The sequence below is a fragment of the Nyctereutes procyonoides genome, unplaced genomic scaffold (genome assembly GCF_905146905.1).
Source record: "Nyctereutes procyonoides isolate TBG_1078 unplaced genomic scaffold, NYPRO_anot_genome, whole genome shotgun sequence".
Lineage (NCBI taxonomy): Eukaryota > Metazoa > Chordata > Mammalia > Carnivora > Canidae > Nyctereutes > Nyctereutes procyonoides.
Genome location: NW_026575037.1, coordinates 21464160 through 21470899, shown reverse-complemented (window position 1 = coordinate 21470899; position 6740 = coordinate 21464160).

Below are 6740 nucleotides of genomic sequence, written 5' to 3'. Positions count from 1 at the left end.
TTGCTGCTGGAGGTCTGAAATACCAGCACCCAGTAAGTCTACAGGGGCACTGTGGCTCGTTTTAGCTGCTGTCTCTGATCGCTTTTAGGGGGAATGGGCTCCTTTTACAGTTGAAGCTGTGCAGGTGGTAGGAATGGGCCCCAGCTCCCAAGGGGCAGACACCCCTGATCACCCGGGGGAGGCTTTCAGGGTACATCCTGTACATGCATGGGCCGGGCAGGTCCGTGTAGCCAGGAGTTTGTACTCAGAGAGACAGGGCGAGCGAATGGAGAGGCCAAATCACAAGTTGGGGCCTCTACCCCGGGGACCTGGCGTATGCCTGATTCCAAGGCTTCACCTACACAAAGATGCATATTTCTCCAGAGGCTGATTTGGAGAAATCCCGACTGCCTTGCCAGCATGGGGCCAGCTGGGATGGCTGGAGGAGCCAGTAGGAGCCACCAGCTTGGGTTGCTGAAGACCAGGCCCTGGTTAGAAAGCCGGTCTAAGTGGGGACTGACCGTCACCAGTTGAAGTATATGTTCCCCAGCTCAGGGGGAACAAACCCTATAGCTTGTGTCTTGGAATTATGCAAACCCAGGTACTCCCAGCAGCCCCCTCCTGGCCCCGCCTGCTCACCTGCGCGGTTCGCACAGGTGCCGCCTGCCCTGTATCAGCTGGCCTTGGCCCGCAGGGGGCACTCCAAGCCTGTGGAACTCCAGCGGGATCTCCAGCATCTGATGGGCGTCAGGGCCTTCCCCGGGAAAATCTAAGGTGGCAGCTTGTCCTAGACCGCAGTGCCCAAGCATACTCACCGTTTCCTGGGGTTCCAGGCCTCTGCGGCCGCCACAGCTCACAGGTATCTTATATTGGAGGCTACCCCAGCCAGCACTCACAATCCGGCCCTGGCAAGGCAGCCCAGATGACTCAGGCCTCCTAAAGGAATATGTGCATTGAGTAGGTTAGGTCTTGGAATTATGCAGGCTTTGCACTTGAGGCTGACACTTTACACCCCCAAAACCTCCCTCCTGGGACCTGACATTGCCCCGGTGCAGGTATATAGCTACCTTGACCTGTGCAACCCACACATGCTCAGTCTTCACCTGGCGGCTGCTGGTGTGCCGCAGGGGCCAGTCCAGGTCTCTGGAACTCCAGCATGAACCCAATAAGCTGAATGGCAGTAATGGGGTCAGGCTTCCCCAGTAATTAAGGCTCCCGAGTGTCTCTTATTGGAGGTACCCCAATCAGCCAGCTGCCCCATCCATCTACTCCTATTCTGCCTTCAGCAGAAATATGTGCCTTTGCACATGTCAGATGCCAGCTACCCCAAGGAGCCCCCTCCTATGACCCGGCCTCGCCCCATGTTGCCCTGCTCCAGGTGTCTGACCTTTGCTGCTGGAGCATGCCCAGTCCTCACCCTGGCAGCAGGCCTGTGGCTGCCAGGGCCCTTTGGGGTTCTGGAAGTCGGATGGAAAACCAGCCACGTGAATCTCCCCCAGGCTGAGGGAGCCCACCACCTGAAAAGTCTTTCTGAGGTGGCACCTTTAAGCTGGCCAGAGTCAGTCCCCCCTGGCCTGGCTCCCTAGTCAGGCCTGGGGCTCCTCCAGCAATCAAGGCTCCCAGGTGTCTGCTATCGGAGGACACCCCAGCAAGCCCATGGCCGGATGTGGCAAGGCACTCTAGAAGCCTCCAGCTCACCTCCAGCGGGGCTATGTGCCTTTGTGCATGTTAAGGCTAGCAATGAGGCAGATGCCGGGTATGTCCTATAACCCATTTTTGCGACCCAGCCCGCCTCCCCACACACACTGGTCCTGTCCAGCTCCCTGGCTACCTCCAACTGTGCCACCTGCACATACAGTCTATATTCCATCAGCCACCATTGCACAGCCAGCGCTTACAGAGCCTGTGGAGCTAGGGCCCCTCTAAACCACCTGCATAGCCTCCAGGATGGCGGGGCTCCTCCCTCCTGAAAACTGGTCTGAGGCAGCCCCTAAAAAGAACAACCACCAGTCCCCAAGTGGACTTACTATTTGCTGGGGTCTGAGCTTCTACAGCCATCAAGGCTCCCATCCAGGCTTCTTGGATGATACCCTGACCAGCCTATAGGATCCAGGCCCGGCAAAGCAGCTCCGCCTTCAGTGGGAGTATGCACAACTGTGGAGGGTAGGGCTCAGAATTAGGCAGGTACCTTGTAATCCCAAGAGCCTATTCCAGGAACCAGTCCTCTCCAGGCAGTAACCCTGGTCAGGTGCTCCTCCCGCCTGAGCTGTGCACCTGCACATGCACAGTGCACACCCCTAAGCCAGATTTGAGCAGGCCTGGCCCTCAAGCCTATAGAATTCTTGCCAGGCTCCAGCTACTGGCATTGCCACCAGAAGCATAGTCTCTGGGAGCAAGCGGGGAACAGAGGACACCCCGTCCTGCCTGCCACCTGGCCCCACCCTGTCAAAGGAGTTGAAAAAACCCTCCAGCTCTGCCTTGGGATGAATACGCCCTAATGGCAGGTAGACCTTGAATTAGGCTGATGTGTTGTACCTCCTAGAGCTTGCTCCTATCGTCCGGCCTTTTCCAGCACTTGCCCTATGCTAGGTCCCTGGCCCCCCGACCTGCACGTCCTGTGCATGCACCATACGTGTTCCATCAGCTGCCTTTGGGTAGGTGAAGCTCTCCAGGCCGCAACAAGCACCAATCCACAACCACCTTCGTAGGCGCAAATGTGGAGATCGCCCAACACTGAATATTGCTCTGAGGTGGCCACTGGGATGGGCAATAGTCTTCACCTGGACTTACTTTCCGCTGGTTTTCTGGGCTTCTGCTGCAATCAGGGCTCCTGAGTATGTTATTGGAGGATATTCCAGCCAGCTTACTGTATCCATCCTACGCAAGACAGTCCAGCTCTGTTTTCAGGGGGAATAGTTAGGGCTTGGAATTTGGCAGATACCTTGTAATCACAAGAGTCCACTCTCATGATCAGGCCCCTCAGGACACTTGCCCTGTTCCAGATCCCTGTACACCTGCACATGCTTAGTCTACACTGTCAGCAGGCACCGTATCAGGCAGCTCGTCCAAATGGGCCACCTGAGATCCGTGACTACTGACGATGCCCAGGACTGCAGCAGAGAGCGAGTCTACGAGGTGACCGACTCGCCAGCTTGAGCTACCACCTCAGAACAATTTTCAAGTGGTGGCCTCCCCCCATCCTAGAGGCTATTCAGGTCATTTTCATCTCACCTGAGCGCCATAGGCTTCCAGAGCTAAAGGCCTACTGATGCGTGTGGACCATATATGCCCTGGTGGCACAGGTCAGGGTAGTGAGGTATAGGGAAGGGGCAATGTCAGGCAAGGCTAGGTCATAAGAGTGGGCTAATAGGGACATCTAGCATTCTCTAATTCCAAGCCTTAACCTACACAGTGTGCAAATTCCTGCTCACAGCAGAGCTGTAGGAATATGGACTGCTTTGCTAAGGCAGGGCTAGACAGCTTGGCCAAAGTATCCTCCAAGAACACACACTTAGAAGGCTTGATTGCAGAGGGAACTGGGGACCCTAATAGGCAGCGGGTCCATGGTGGGCTTAGAGGTCACTTTCTCTTACTCTTGAGGCAATGCCAATGATTGAGGATGGATCATTGCTCCATAGGCCTGTAGGCCCCTGCTGCCCAAGGGCGGCTTATGCGGTGTACTGTGCATGCACGGACCTCGAAGGTCAGGGTAGCCAGAGACCTGTTCGAGGGCAGGTGTCAGGAGTGGCTGTGTAATGGGAGTGGGTAGTGAAGGGTATGAGGTGTCTGCCCAATTCCAAGCCCTAACCTCCGCAAGTGTGCTTATTTCCTCTGAATGCAGAGTTGGAAAAATCTGGACTGCCTTTCCAGTGTCCTGTCAGGCAGACTGGGGGGTGAGGGTGAGGTTCCAGATAAATAAGATATAGTTTTAATGTTTCAAGGAGCTAGATTTCTGGGTTTCTGAAAAAAAAATAGCAGATATATTTTTCTGGAGCTCAGGTAAATTTGAGGTCCATACAGTTGGGGGGGGGGGAAGGAGAGTTTCACAATTTGTCTCCAAATGGTTTTTTTTAAATGCATTCCAATTTTGTCATTCATAAGGCATGTTATGTATCAGCATAGGATGCTCTAAAGAATAATCCACAGCAATGAAACGATTTTTTAAATTTTTATTTATTTATGATAGAGAGAGAGAGAGAGAGAGAGAGAGAGAGAGAGAGGCAGAGACATAGGCAGAGGGAGAAGCAGGCTCCATGCACCGGGAGCCTGATGTGGGATTCGATCCCGGGTCCCCAGGATCGCGCCCTGGGCCAAAGGCAGGCGCTAAACCTCTGCGCCACCCAGGGAACAGCTGTCTCATCACAAAACTGGAGGTGAATCCACGGGGATATTTTCTTACTCTTCATTTGCACCGACAGCATCACAGTCTGAATGTCTCATCGATTTCTGAAGTCCCTGGAATAGCACCATTTGTTTATTTGTTATAGTTTCCTGATGTTGCGGATATATCAGAACTGGCTTCAAAGGTCAGGCGGGCATCTTATATTTGGCTAATCCACGTTGGCTAAATCTGGCTTTAGCTATGTGGAGAAAGATAATGGCTATTTTGAACTACGTTTGAGTGGGGCCCTGGAGGGGAAAAAAGGACATGAATCATGTGGGAGCCGCTCCAACCGCTCAAAAGGCCACAAGACACCTCTCAGAGAGGGTGTGGAAGCTCCTGCTAGATCCTTCACTGGACTTTAACCCAGCCCGATACTGAACCCAGCCAGACTGTTATGAAGCAGGGACTCTTTGAAGAAATATTAAGTATTTAGAGCACTAAGGTCAGAGATCCATGAAGCCCCAGCACCTCCAAGAAATCCTTCCTTCCTTGGCCAAGGGAACAGCTAAAGATCAAAGAAGCTTCTGTTTCCCACCTCGGGAGCAGGAAGGGAAGCAGGAATGCTTCAGGTTGGCTCCCCGAGGTATGTCTGAAACCTGAAACCCGAGACGGGGTCCTCTCAGAGCAGTGATTCAGGATGAGGCAAGAAAACTTGTGGGAGCAAGTCCCATTCCAATGTTCAGGGCAGGGAAGTGGTCTAGGGTGTCCACCTGAGTACTGAGAACAGGGATTATTTCCCTGTTTTAGGGTAGGGTTTTGCAAACATAGAGCTGGAAGGGACCTCAGGAGCAATCTCCTCTAAACTTTCTTGTTGCCATGGAACCCTCTCTTCAAACAAAAGCTTGCAGAGGGGCCCTAACACAAACCCGCAGGACAGCAGGATTGCTGGGGGTGCAGCAGGGAGGGTCAAAAACCCCACAAGAGCTTATGCATAAAATTAGAATAACTTTAAGCATTGGAAGAAGTTTTATTTCTACCCTCGAGAATTTAAAGCAACATTGGTCAAAGAGAATACAGCTCCCCCCAAGTGATGCATTCTTAATTTATCAAGTGAAAAGCCTTTGGATCCTTGAGGACATTTTGGCTTGGAGGCTTGAGAACAGGGAATAAATATGACTTTTAGTCACCCAGACAGGAGCCTCGGATGGAAATTCTCGGATGTACGGACTGTGCTGTGCGGGTTTGGGGCCAGGAGTCCCCGCGCCCCACCAGGCGGCGCCCCTGCTCGGCACCCAGAGAGCGCTCGTCCCTCTCCCCGAGGCCTGGGGGCCCCGACTGTGCAGGTGTCGGAAATCCAGTTAGAGACGCGGCGCTCGCTCAAGGAAACCACACTCGGTTCTTCGGTTCTTCGGTTTTAACCTCCTCCCTTCTCACGTTCGTTCCAACGATCGAAATCCGCCTAACATTCGGGTTACTGAGGTTTCTTCGCTTTTCAGAAAAAGGAAGAAACAAATCCCCCAAATATTCCCTGGGAGGGGGGTGGAAACTAAGATAAAATAAAGCACACACAGGAAGAGCTTTCCGGGGGTGGGGGTGGGGGTGCTGGTGCTGCCGAAGGAAGGCTGGGGGCTGCGCTCGCTGCAGCGCGGCTCCGCGGGCCTCAGTTTACTCATCCGTGAAATGGCTCTTTGCGCCCGCCCCCCACCCACGGGGGAGCCAGACCGACGTCAGCTTTTTTTATTTTGTAAGGTTTTATTTATTCATGACAGACACGCACAGAGAGGGAGAGAGAGACAGGCAGAGACACGGACAGAGGGAGACGCAGGCGCCCTGCAGGAGCCCGACGCGGGACTCGAACCCGGGTCTCCAGGGTCACGCTAAAGCGCTGAGCCCCCCGGGCTGCCCCATGATCAGCTTAAATGCTGCATCCCGCTTCTGTCTGCAAAGGGGCATGTCACAGACCGGCCGCTGATTAAATAAATAGCTCCCTGCTCCTAGGCGCCGGGACACAGTGGCCCTACGTGAGTCTACCATTACCGCGTCCCGCGTTCTTATTGCTTCCATTACCCTCCGGCGGGGGGTGGGGGTGGGGGTGGGGGTGGGAGTGGGGAGCCCCCCCTCCCGTGGGAGAGCCTCGAGGGAATTGCACTTTTTTTTTTGATTATTAAATGCATAGTCCAGGGAGGTTTCCGAAGTGCAGGCGCCAACGCGCCGAAGGGCGGCGGGCCGGGAGGGGCGCGAGCACCGCGGAGCAGAAACCGGGGACCAGGCGCTGCTTCCGCACGTGCTCGGGGACCCCGCCCCCGCCCCGGAGCTCCCGGAGCCCGCGCGCCCGCCCGGCCTCGGCCCCGCCCCCGTGCGTCACCGCGCAGCTGCGTCGAGGCGGTCCCCGGGGCGTGCCGCCGTTGCTAGGCGACCGCGCGCTGCCCCTCCCCCG